The sequence below is a fragment of the Lampetra fluviatilis genome, unplaced genomic scaffold (genome assembly GCF_964198595.1).
Source record: "Lampetra fluviatilis unplaced genomic scaffold, kcLamFluv1.1 SCAFFOLD_792, whole genome shotgun sequence".
NCBI classification, from domain to species: Eukaryota; Metazoa; Chordata; class Hyperoartia; order Petromyzontiformes; family Petromyzontidae; genus Lampetra; species Lampetra fluviatilis.
In genome coordinates, this window is record NW_027620638.1 from 2,501 (window position 1) to 18,128 (window position 15,628).

The 15,628-nt window shown below is 50.8% G+C and overlaps 1 long non-coding RNA gene across 3 annotated transcripts in view; it reads left to right on the forward strand.

Moving 5' to 3' along the window:
• Nucleotides 1–10,232, forward strand: part of LOC144954184 (uncharacterized) — a 12,707-nt gene extending 2,475 nt beyond the window's left edge. Inside the window, exons 1-4 of one of the 3 annotated variants that reach the window (XR_013641082.1) lie at nt 2,205–2,308; nt 2,835–2,981; nt 6,891–6,956; nt 10,160–10,232. This is a non-coding gene — a long non-coding RNA (uncharacterized LOC144954184). Of the gene's footprint in view, nt 1–2,204; nt 2,309–2,347; nt 2,982–6,890; nt 6,957–10,159 lie in introns of those variants that run through there. The other 2 variants (XR_013641081.1, XR_013641080.1) reach the window with 2 other exon arrangements.
• Nucleotides 10,233–15,628: the final 5,396 nt, after the last annotated feature.

Below are 15,628 nucleotides of genomic sequence, written 5' to 3' on the forward strand. Positions count from 1 at the left end.
TCATCATCAGCAAATGAACGACTCAATGCCAACAGCATTCATCAGCAAATATCAAAATCAACATTATCGATCATTGACCATTAATCCAATCCCTGTACACACACTCGTTCAAACTCAACTCGTATCGGCATCACCATCAGCAAATATCATCAGCAGTAGCAGTAGAAAATACCATCATCAGCAGTAGATACAATCATCAGCACCACCACCATCACCACTACCATCACCACTATCATCATCACCACCACTACCATCACCACTACCACCATCACCACTACCACCATCATCATCACCACTACCACTATCACCACCACCACCATCACCACTACCACCATCATCACCACTATCACCATCATCACCACCACCACTACCACTATCACCACTACTACCATCATCACCACCACCATCATCACCACTATCATCATCCCCACTATCACCACCATCACCATCACCACCACTACAACCATAACCACCATCACCACCATCACCATCATCACCACCACCACCACCACCATCACCACTACCACCATCACCACTACCACTATCACCACTACCACCATCACCACTATCACCATCATCACCACCACCATCACCACTATCATCATCACCACCACTACCATCACCACTAGCACCATCACCACTACCACCACCATCATCACCACTACCACCATCACCACCATCACCACCACCATCATCACCACTACCACCATCACCACCACTACCATCACCACTACCACCATCACCACTACCACCATCATCATCACCACTACCACTATCACCACCACCACCATCACCACTACCACCATCACCACTACCACCATCACCACTACCACCATCATCACCACTATCACCATCATCACCACTACCACCATCACCACCACCACCACCATCACCACTACCACCATCACCACTACCACCATCACCACTACCACCATCATCACCACTATCACCATCATCACCACCATCACCACTACAACCACTACCATCACCACCATCATCACCACTATCATCATCCCCACTATCACCACCATCACTATCATCACCACGATCACCATCATCACCACTATCATCATCCCCACTATCACCATCATCACCATCACCACCACTACCAACATAACCACCATCACCATCATCACCATCACCACCATCACCACTACCACCATCACCACTACCACTATCACCACCATCACCACCAGCATCACCACCACCACTACCATCATCACCACCACCATCACCACTACCACCACCATCACCACTACTACCACTACCACCATCATCACCACTACCACCATCACCACTACCACTATCACCACCATCGCCACCAGCATCACCACCACCACTACCACCATCACCACCACCACCACCATCACCACTACCACCATCATCACCACTACTACCACTACCACCATCATCACCACTACCACCATCACCACTACCACTATCACCACCATCGCCACCAGCATCACCACCACCACTACCACCATCACCACTACCACCATCATCACCACTACCACCATCACCACTACACCCACTATCATCACCACGACCACTATCACCACCATCACCACTACTACCACCACTACCACCATCACCACTACCATCATCACTACTACCATCATCACCACTATCACCACCACCACTATCACCATCACCACTACCACCATCACCACTACCACCATCATCACTATCACCACCATCACCACCACCACTACTACCATCACCACTATCACCACCATCACCACTACCACTACCATCACCACCACTACCATCATCACCACCATCATCACCACTACCACCATCACCACCACCATCACCACTACCACCACCATCACCACTACTACCATCATCACCACTACTACCATCATCACCACCATCACTACCACCACCATCACCACCATCACCATCACCACCACCATCACTACCACCACTACTACCACCACCATCACCACTACCACCATCACTATCACCACCACTATCATCATCACCACTACCACCATCACTACCACCACCATCACTACCACCACCACTATCACCACCACCATCACCACTATCACTACCACCACCATCACCACTATCACCACCACCATCACCACCACCACTATCACCACTATCACCACCATCATCACCACCACCACCACTATCAGTAACCACCATCACTACCACCACCATCACCACCACCATCACCACCACCATTCATCATCACTATCACCACGATCACCACTATCAACCACCATCATCATCAGCAAATACAATCACCACCATCAATCTCTTCACACGGACTCCAACAGAGCCACCATCACCACTATCAGTAACCACCATCACTACCACCACCACTATCAGCAACCACCATCACTACCACCACCATCACCACCACGACCATCCATCACCATCCTCCACTACCACCACCACCAACCATCCATCATCATCAGCAAATACAACCATTACCATCAGCAGTAGCAAATACAATCACCATCATCATCAGCAGTAGCAAATACAATCACCACCATCAGTCTCTTCATAGCCACCACCGCCGCCATCATCACCAACCGCCATCATCACCAACTACCATCATCACCATCCATCACCATCCACCACTACCACCATCACCAACCATCCATCATCAGCAGCAAATACAACCACCATCATCAGCAGTAGCAAATACAATCACCACCATCAGCAGTAGCAAATACGATCAACCACCATTAATCTCTTCATAGCCACCGCCACCGCCGCCATCATCACCACCAACCGCCATCATCACCAACTACCATCATCACCATCCATCACCATCCTCCATCACCGTCAATCCGCTAATCGACGGCGGTGCTTCGTAGGGCAGCGATGTCGAGGAAGCGACGATCTGGCGAGGGAAACCTCCCGAGCGGCGTCGGGGAGGAGACGGAGCGGAGAGAACACGGGGAGGAGGAGAAGGAGGCGTTGCGGCCTAAGAGGCTTCGCCGGGGGGAGAGCGACCTTGCCCGGTAGGGGATCTAGGCGAGGACGGTCGTCGCGCTCGCGGTCTCCGTGAGGTGACCGCGTGACCTTGCCCAGAGAGGGTTCAAGCCGATAGCAGCTGGGACGACTGCGACAAATGTTGTGTCTGTGTGTGTGTGTCTGTGTGTGGGTGTCGGTGTGTCTGTGTGTGGGTGTCAGTGTATCAGTGTGTGTTGTGTGTGGGTGTCGGTGTATCAGTGTGTGTTGTGTGTGTGTGTCGGTGTGTGTGTGTTGTGTGTGTGTGTCGGTGTGTGTCTGTGTGTGTATCAGTGTGTGTTGTGTGTGGGTGTCGGTGTATCAGTGTGTGTTTTGTGTGTGTGTGTCGGTGTGTGTGTATCTGTGTGTGTGTGGATGTGTGTGGGTGTGTGTGTCTGTGTGTGTATCAGTGTGTGTTGTGTGTGGGTGTCAGTGTATCAGTGTGTGTTGTGTGTGTGTGTCGGTGTGTGTGTGTGTTGTGTGTGTGTAGGTGTGTGTGGATATGTGTGTGTGTCGGTGTGTGTGGGTGTCGGTGTATCAGTGTGTGTTGTGTGTGTGTAGGTGTGTGTGTGTCGGTGTGTGTGTCTGTGTGTGTGTCTGTGTGTGTGTCGGTGTGTGTGTGTGTGTCGGTGTGTGCGTGTGTCGGTGTGTGCGTGTGTCGGTGTGTGCGTGTGTCGGTGTGTGCGTGTGTCGGTGTGTGCGTGTGTCGGTGTGTGCGTGTGTCGGTGTGTCGGTGTGTGTGTGGATATGTGTGTGTCTGTGTGTGTCGGAGTGTGTGTGTCGGTGTGTGTGTGTGGGGGTGTGTGTGTGGGTGTGTATCGGTGTGTGGGTGGGTGTGTGTCTGTGTGCGGGTGGGTGTGTGTGTGTCGGTGTGTGTGTCTGTGTGTCGGAGTGCGTGTATCGGTGTGTGGGGGTGTGTGTGTGTGTCTATGTGTGTGTAGGGGTGTGTGTGTGGGTGTGTATCGGTGTGTGGGTGGGTGTGTGTCTGTGTGTGGGTGGGTGTGTGTGTGTCGGTGTGTGTGTCGGTGTGTGTCGGTGTGTGTGTCGGTGTGTGTGTGGATATGTGTGTGTGTCGGTGTGTGTGTCGGTGTGTGTGTCGGTGTGTGCGTGTGGGGGGGTGTGTGTGTGTGTGTCTATGTGTGTGGGGGTGTGTGTGTCGGTGTGTTTATGTGTGTGTCTGTCTATGTGTGTGGGTGTCTGTGTGTGTGTCTGTGTGTGTGTGGTGGTATGTGTGTGTCGGTGTGTGTATCTGTGTGTGTGTCTGTGTGGGGTGTATCTGTGTGTGTGGGTGGGTGTCTGTGGGTGTGTGTGTGTGTGTGGGTGTCTGTGTGTCTATGTGTGTGTTTGTCTTTGTGTGTGTGTGTGGGGTGTCTGTGGGTGTGTGTGTGTAGGTGTGTGTGGGTGTCTGTGTGTGTCTGTGGGTGTGTGTCTATGTGTGGGTGGTGTGTGTGTGTGTCTGTGTGTGTGGGGGTATGTGTGTGTCGGTGTGTGTATCTGTGTGTGTGTGTCTGTGTGGGGTGTATCTGTGTGTGTGGGTGGGTGTCTGTGGGTGTGTGTGTGTCTGTGTGTGTGGGTGTCTGTGTGTCTATGTGTGTGTTTGTCTGTGTGTCTGTGGGTGTGTGTGTGTAGGTGTGTGTGGGTGTCTGTGTGTGTCTGTGGGTGTGTGTGTGTGGGTGGGTGGTGTGTGTGTGGGTGGGTGGGTGTGTATCTGTGTGTGTGTGTCTGTGTGTGGGGGTGTGTGTGTGGGGGTATGTGTGTGTCGGTGTGTGTATCTGTGTGTGTGTGTGTCTGTGTGGGTGTGTATCTGTGTGTGTGGGTGGGTGTCTGTGGGTGTGTGTCGGTGTGTGTGTGTCTGTGTGTCTATGTGTGTGTTTGTCTGTGTGTGTGTCTATGTCTGTGGGTGTCTGTGGGTGTGTGTGTGTGGGTGTCTGTGTGTGTTTGTGGGTGTGTGTGGGTGTCTGTCTGTGTGTGTGGGGGTGTGAGTATGTGTCTATGTGTGTCGGTGTGTGTATCTGTGTGTGTGTGGGTGTCTGTGGGTGTGTCTGTAGGTGTGTGTGTAGGTGTGTGTGGGTGTCTGTCTGTGTGTGTCTGTGGGTGTGTGTGTGGATGTCTGTCTGTGTGGGGGTGTGTCTCTGTGTGAGTCTCTGTGTGAGTCTCTGTGTGTGTGTGTCAGTGTGTGTCTCTGTGTGTGTGTCTGTGTGTGTCTCTGTGTGTGTATATGTGTGTGTGTCAGTGTGTGTGTCAGTGTGTGTCTCTGTGTGTGTCTCTGTGTGTGTGTCAGTGTGTGTGTCAGTGTGTGTCTCTGTGTGTGTCTCTGTGTGAGTCTCTGTGTGTGTGTATGTGTGTGTGTCAGTGTGTGTCTCTGTGTGTATGTCTGTGTGTGTCTCTGTGTGTGTGTCAGTGTGTGTGTCAGTGTGTGTGTCAGTGTGTGTCTCTGTGTGTGTCTCTGTGTGTGTGTCTGTGTGTGTCAGTGTGCGTGTCAGTGTGTGTAGTGTGCCATGTCTCTGTGTGTGTGTCAGTGTGTGTGTCTCTGTGTGTGTGTCAGTGTGTGTATGTCAGTGTGTCTCTGTGTGTGTCTCTGTGTGTATCTGTGTGTGTATCAGTGTGTGTAGTGTGCCATGTCTCTGTGTGTGTGTCAGTGTGTGTGTCTCTGTGTGTGTCTCAGTGTGTGTATCAGTGTGTGTGTAGTGTGTGTCTCTGTGTGTGTCAGTGTGTGTGTCAGTATGTGTGTGTCAGTATGTGTGTCTCTGTGTGCGTGTCAGTGTGTGTGTGTGTGTCAGTATGTGTATCAGTGTGCGTGTCTCTGTGTGTGTGTCAGTGTGTGTATGTCAGTGTGTCTCTGTGTGTGTCTCTGTGTGTATCTGTGTGCGTGTCAGTGTGTGTAGTGTGCCATGTCTCTGTGTGTGTGTCAGTGTGTGTATGTCAGTGTGTCTCTGTGTGTGTCTCTGTGTGTATCTGTGTGCGTGTCAGTGTGTGTAGTGTGCCATGTCTCTGTGTGTGTGTCAGTGTGTGTATGTCAGTGTGTCTCTGTGTGTGTCTCTGTGTGCGTGTCAGTGTGTGTAGTGTGCCATGTCTCTGTGTGTGTGTCAGTGTGTGTATGTCAGTGTGTCTCTGTGTGTGTCTCTGTGTGCGTGTCAGTGTGTGTAGTGTGCCATGTCTGTGTGTGTGTGTCAGTGTGTGTATGTCAGTGTGTCTCTGTGTGTGTCTCTGTGTGCGTGTCAGTGTGTGTAGTGTGCCATGTCTCTGTGTGTGTGTCAGTGTGTGTATGTCAGTGTGTCTCTGTGTGTGTCTCTGTGTGTATATCTGTGTGCGTGTCAGTGTGTGTAGTGTGCCATGTCTCTGTGTGTGTGTCAGTGTGTGTATATCAGTGTGTCCCTGTGTGTGTCTCTGTGTGTATATCTGTGTGCGTGTCAGTGTGTGTAGTGTGCCATGTCTCGGTGTGTGTGTCAGTGTGTGTATGTCAGTGTGTCTCTGTGTGTGTCTCTGTGTGTATATCTGTGTGCGTGTCAGTGTGTGTAGTGTGCCATGTCTCTGTGTGTGTGTCAGTGTGTGTATGTCAGTGTGTCTCTGTGTGTCTCTGTGTGTATATCTGTGTGCGTGTCAGTGTGTGTAGTGTGCCATGTCTCTGTGTGTGTGTCAGTGTGTGTATGTCAGTGTGTCCCTGTGTGTGTCTCTGTGTGTATATCTGTGTGCGTGTCAGTGTGTGTGTAGTGTGCGTGTCATTGCGTGATCTTCTATCGGGGAAACTCCCCCTGGACTGTGACCCTGGCCCTGGTCTGAACTCTAAGATAGCAACTCCACAGTAGTGACCCGGGTCTTTGACCCGGCCACAATATCCAGTGATCACATCACTCACCTCTCACCGACTCACCTCCCCCTCCTCCTCCTCCTCCACGTGTCTCCCTCCTCCTCCTACTCAGCTCGACAAAGAAAGATGCTGCTGCTTCTAAGGCTTCAAACGACAAGGATGATGGACCTGTTACTTGGTGAGACTCACACAGAGACTCACACAGAGACACACAGACTCACACACAGATTCACACAGAGACTCACACACAGACTCACACACAGACTCACACACAGACACACACACAGACTCACACAGAGACACACACACAGACACACACACAGACTCACACACAGACTCACACACAGACTCACACACAGACTCACACACAGACTCACACACAGACACACACACAGACTCACACAGAGACACACACACAGACACACACACAGACTCACACACAGACTCACACACAGACTCACACAGACTCACACAGAGACTCACACAGAGACACACACAGAGAGACACACAGACACACACACAGACTCACACAGAGACTCACAGACACACACACAGACTCACACAGAGAGACACAGAGACACACACTGACACAGAGACACACACAGTGACACACAGACTGACACACAGACTCACACACAGACTCACACAGAGACTCACCCAGACTCACACAGAAACCCACAGACTCACACAGAGACCCACAGAGACCCACAGACTCACACAGACTCACACAGACTCACACAAACTCACACACAGACTCACACAGAGACCCACAGACTCACGCAGAGACCCACAGACTTACACAGAGACCCACAGACTCACACAGAGACTCACAGACTCACACAGAGACCCACAGACTCACACAGACTCACACAGACTCACACAAACTCACACACAGACTCACACAGAGACCCACAGACTCACACAGACTCACACACAGACTCACACAGAGACCCACAGACTCACACAGACTGACACACAGACTCACACAGACACCCACAGACTCACACAAACTCACACACAGACTCACACAGAATCACACACAGACTGACACACAGACTCACACAGACACCCACAGACTCACACAAACTCACACACAGACTCACACAGACTCACACACAGACTCACAAAGAGAGACACAGACTCACACAGAGACACACAGACTCACACAGAGACACACAGACTCACACACAGACTCACACACAGACTCACACAGAGACACACAGACTCACACACAGACTCACACAGAGACACACACAGACTCACACTGACTCACACACAGACTCACACACAGACTCACACACAGACTCACACAGACTCACACAGACTCACACAGAGACTCACACAGAGACACACACAGAGAGACACACAGAGAGACACACACACACACACACAGACTCACACAGAGACTCACACAGAGACACACACAGAGAGACACACAGACACACACACAGACTCACACAGAGACTCACAGACACACACACAGACTCACACAGAGAGACACAGAGACACACACTGACACAGAGACACACACAGAGACACACAGACTGACACACAGACTCACACACAGACTCACACAGAGACTCACCCAGACTCACACAGAAACCCACAGACTCACACAGAGACCCACAGAGACCCACAGACTCACACAGACTCACACAGACTCACACAGACTCACACAAACTCACACACAGACTCACACAGAGACCCACAGACTCACGCAGAGACCCACAGACTTACACAGAGACCCACAGACTCACACAGAGACTCACAGACTCACACAGAGACCCACAGACTCACACAGACTCACACAAACTCACACACAGACTCACACAGAGACCCACAGACTCACACAGACTCACACACAGACTCACACAGAGACCCACAGACTCACACAGACTGACACACAGACTCACACAGACACCCACAGACTCACACAAACTCACACACAGACTCACACAGAATCACACACAGACTGACACACAGACTCACACAGACACCCACAGACTCACACAAACTCACACACAGACTCACACAGAATCACACACAAACTCACACACAGACTCACACAGAATCACACACAGACTCACACAGAGACCCACAGACTCACACAGACTGACACACAGACTCACACAGATACCCACAGACTCACACAAACTCACACACAGACTCACACAGAATCACACACAAACTCACACACAGACTCACACAGAATCCCACACAGACTCACACAGAGACCCACAGACTCACACAGACTGACACACAGACTCACACAGACACCCACAGACTCACACAAACTCACACACAGACTCACACAGAATCACACACAGACTCACACACAGACTCACACAGACACCCACAGACTCACAGAAACTCACACAGAGACTCACACAGAGACCCACAGACTGACACACAGACTCACACACAGACTCACACAAAGACTCACGCAGACTCACACACAGACTCACGCACAGATTCGCATTGATACACATAGACTCATACAGACTTAATCAGAGACACACAGACTCACACAGACTCACACAGAGACCCACAGAGACCCACAGAGACCCACAGAGACCCACAGAGACCCACAGACTCACACAGACTCACACAGACTCACACAGATTCACACATAGGCCCACAGAGACCCACAGAGACCCACAGACTCACACAGACTCACACAGACTCACACACAGACTCACGCAGACTCACACACAGACTCACGCAGACTCACACACAGACTCACGCAGACTCACACACAGACTCACGCAGACTCACACACAGACTCACACAGACTCACACAGAGACTCACAGACTCACATAGAGACACACAGACTCACACAGAGACCCACAGACTCACACAGACTGACACAGAGACCCACAGAGACCCACAGAGACCCACAGACTCACACAGACTCACACAGACTCACACAGACTCACACCGAGACTCACACAGACTCACACACAGACTCACGCAGACTCACACAGATTCGCATTCAGACACATAGACTGATACAGACTTAATCAGAGACACACAGACTCACACAGACTCACACAGACTCACACAGAGACCCACAGAGACCGACAGAGACCCACAGACTCACACAGACTCACACCGAGACTCACACAGAGACTCACACAGACTCACACACAGACTCACGCAGATTCGCATTGAGACACATAGACTCATAAAGACTTAATCAGAGACACAGACTCACACAGACTCACACAGACTCACACAGACTCACACAGAGACTCACAGACTCACATAGAGACACACAGACTCACACAGAGACCCACAGACTCACACAGACTGACACAGAGACCCACACACTCACACAGAGACGCACCTCCTCCTCCCCGTGTCTCCCTCCTCCTTCTCAGCTCGACAAATAAAGATGCTGCCGCTTCTAAGGCTTCAAACGACAAGGGTGATGGACCCGTTGCTTGGTAAGACTCACACAGACTCACACACAGAGACTCACACACACACACACAGACTCGCACACACACACAGACTCACACAGATCCTCACACAGACTCACACAGCGAGACACAGAGAACCACAGACACTCACACAGAGACACACAGATTCACACTCACACAGAGACTCACACAGACTCACACTGACTCACACAGATACACACACAGAGATACACAGACTCACACAGACTCACACAGACTCACACAGAGACTCACACAGAGACTCACACACAGAGACACACACAGAGACTCACACAGAGACACACACAGAGACACACACAGAGACACACACAGAGACACACACAGAGACTCACACAGAGACACACACAGAGACACACACAGAGACACACACAGAGACACACACAGAGACTCACACAGAGACACACACAGAGACTCACACAGAGACTCACACTAGAGACTCACAGAGACTCACAGAGACTCACACAGAGACACACACAGAGACACACACAGAGACTCACACAGAGACTCACAGAGACTCACAGAGACTCACACAGAGACACACACAGAGACTCACTCAGAGACACACAGACTCACACACAGAGACTCACACAGAGACTCACACAGAGACACACACAGAGACTCACACAGAGACTCACACTAGAGACTCACAGAGACTCACAGAGACTCACACAGAGACACACACAGAGACACACACAGAGACTCACACAGAGACTCACAGAGACTCACAGAGACACACACAGAGACACACACAGAGACTCACTCAGAGACACACAGACTCACACACAGAGACACACACAGAGACTCACAGAGACTCACACAGAGACACACACAGAGACACACACAGAGACACACACAGAGACTCACACAGAGACACACACAGACTCACACACAGAGACACACACAGAGACTCACACAGAGACTCACACACAGACTCGCACACAGACTCACACACACACACAGACTTGCACACAGAGACTCACACAGAGACTCACAGAGAGACACACAGACTCACACACAGAGACTCACACAGAGACTCACACAGAGACTCACACAGAGACTCACACACAGACTCGCACACAGACTCACACACACACAGACTCACACACAGAGACACACACAGAGACTCACACAGAGACTCACACACAGACTCGCACACAGACTCACACACACACACAGACTCGCACACAGAGACTCACACAGAGACTCACAGAGACACACACAGAGACACACACACAGAGACTCACACAGAGACACACACAGAGACTCACTCAGAGACTCACAGACTCACACACAGAGACACACACAGAGACTCACAGAGACTCACACAGAGACACACAGACTCACACACAGAGACACACACAGAGACTCACTCAGACTCACACAGACTCACTCAGAGACACACAGAGAGACACACAGACTCACACAGAGAGACACACAGAGACTCACAGAGACTCACTCAGAGACACACACACAGAGACTCACACAGAGACACACAGACTCACACACAGAGACACACACAGAGACTCACTCAGACTCACACAGACTCACTCAGAGACACACAGAGAGACACACAGACTCACACAGAGAGACACACAGAGACTCACAGAGACTCACACAGAGACACACACAGAGACTCACACAGAGACTCACACAGAGACACACACAGAGACTCACTCACACACACACACAGAGACTCACTCACACACACACACACACAGACTCACACACAGACTCACACACAGACTCACACAGAGAGACACTCACAGAGACACACACAGACACACACAGAGAGACACAGAGAGACACACACAGAGACACACACAGACACACACAGAGAGACACAGAGAGACACACACAGATACACACAGAGACACACAGAGAGTCACTCACACAGAGACACTCAGAGAGACACTCACACAGAGACACACAGAGACACACACTCAGAGACACACAGAGACACACAGAGACTCACACAGAGACACACACAGAGAGACACACAGAGACACACACAGACACACACACAGACACACTCACAGACTCACACAGAGAGACACAGAGAGACACACACAGAGACACACACAGACACACACAGAGAGACACAGAGAGACACACACAGAGACACACACAGACACACACAGAGACACTCAGAGAGACACACACAGATACACACAGAGACACACAGAGAGTCACTCACACAGAGACACTCAGAGAGACACTCACACAGAGACACACAGAGACACACACTCAGAGACACACAGAGACACTCACAGACTCACACAGAAAGACACAGAGAGACACACACAGAGACACACACAGACACACACAGAGAGACACAGAGACACACAGAGAGTCACTCACAGAGACACACACATAGACACTCAGAGAGACACTCACACAGAGACACACAGAGACACACACAGAGACTCACACAGAGACACACAGACTCACACACAGAGACACACACAGAGACTCACTCAGACTCACACAGACTCACTCAGAGACACACAGAGAGACACACAGACTCACACAGAGAGACACACAGAGACTCACAGAGACTCACACAGAGACACACACAGAGACACACACAGAGACACACACAGAGACTCACACAGAGACACACACAGACTCACACACAGAGACACACACAGAGACTCACACAGAGACTCACACACAGACTCGCACACAGACTCACACACACACAGACTCGCACACAGAGACTCACACAGAGACTCACAGAGAGACACACAGACTCACACACAGAGACTCACACAGAGACTCACACAGAGACTCGCACACAGACTCACACACAGACTCACACACAGAGACACACACAGAGACTCACACAGAGACTCACACACAGACTCGCACACAGACTCACACACACACACAGACTCGCACACAGAGACTCACACAGAGACTCACAGAGACACACACAGAGACACACACACAGAGACTCACACAGAGACACACACAGACTCACTCAGAGACTCACAGACTCACACACAGAGACACACACAGAGACTCACAGAGACTCACACAGAGACACACAGACTCACACACAGAGACACACACAGAGACTCACTCAGACTCACACAGACTCACTCAGAGACACACAGAGAGACACACAGACTCACACAGAGAGACACACAGAGACTCACAGAGACTCACTCAGAGACACACACACAGAGACTCACACAGAGACACACAGACTCACACACAGAGACACACACAGAGACTCACTCAGACTCACACAGACTCACTCAGAGACACACAGAGAGACACACAGACTCACACAGAGAGACACACAGAGACTCACAGAGACTCACACAGAGACACACACAGAGACACACACAGAGACACACACAGAGACTCACACAGAGACACACACAGAGACTCACTCACACACACACACAGAGACTCACTCACACACACACACAGACTCACACACAGACTCACACAGAGAGACACTCACAGAGACACACACAGACACACACAGAGAGACACAGAGAGACACACACAGAGACACACACAGACACACACAGAGAGACACAGAGAGACACACACAGATACACACAGAGACACACAGAGAGTCACTCACACAGAGACACACACAGAGACACTCAGAGAGACACACACAGATACACACAGAGACACACAGAGAGTCACTCACACAGAGACACTCAGAGAGACACTCACACAGAGACACACAGAGACACACACTCAGAGACACACAGAGACACACAGAGACTCACACAGAGACACACACAGAGAGACACACAGAGACACACACAGACACACACACAGACACACTCACAGACTCACACAGAGAGACACAGAGAGACACACACAGAGACACACACAGACACACACAGAGAGACACAGAGAGACACACACAGAGACACACACAGACACACACAGAGAGACACAGAGAGACACACACAGATACACACAGAGACACACAGAGAGTCACTCACACAGAGACAGACACAGAGACACTCAGAGAGACACACACAGATACACACAGAGACACACAGAGAGTCACTCACACAGAGACACTCAGAGAGACACTCACACAGAGACACACAGAGACACACACTCAGAGACACACAGAGACACTCACAGACTCACACAGAAAGACACAGAAAGACACAGAGAGACACACACAGAGACACACACAGGCACACACAGAGAGACACAGAGACACACAGAGAGTCACTCACACAGAGACACACACATAGACACTCAGAGAGACACTCACACAGAGACACACAGAGACACACACTCAGAGACACTCAGAGACACACAGAGAGACACACACTCAGAGACACACAGAGAGACACACACTCAGAGACACACAGAGAGACACTCACACAGAGACACACAGAGAGACACTCACACAGAGACACACAGAGAGACACACTCAGAGACACACAGAGAGACACTCACACAGAGAGACACACAGAGAGACACTCACACAGAGAGATACACAGAGACACACACACAGACTCACACAGATACACACACAGAGACACACACAGACTCACACAGAGAGACACACAGACACACACTGACTCACACACAGACACACACAGAGACTCACACGGACTCACACAGAGACACACACTGACACACACAGACACACACAGACTCACACAGAGAGACACACAGACACACACTGACTCACACACAGACTCACACAGAGACTCACACAGACTCACACACAGACACACACGGACTCACACAGAGACACACACTGACACACACACAGACTCACACAGACTCACACACACTCACACAGAGACTCACACACAGACACACACAGAGACTCACACACACTCACACAGAGACTCACACACAGACACACACAGAGACTCACACAGAGACACACACTGACACACACACAGACACACACAGACTCACACAGAGAGACACACAGACACACACTGACTCACACACAGACACACACAGAGACTCACACGGACTCACACAGAGACACACACTGACACACACAGACACACACAGACTCACACAGAGAGACACACAGACACACACTGACTCACACACAGGCTCACACAGAGACTCACACAGACTCACACAGAGACACACACTGACACACACACAGACTCACACACACTCACACAGACTCACAGAGACTCACACAGACTCACACAGACTCACACAGAGACACACACACAGACTCACACACACTCACACACACTCACAGAGACTCACACAGACTCACACAGAGACACACACTGACACACACACAGACTCACACAGACTCACACACACTCACAGAGACTCACACAGACTCACACAGACTCACACAGACTCACACAGACTCACACAGACTCACAGAGACTCACACAGACTCACACAGACACACAC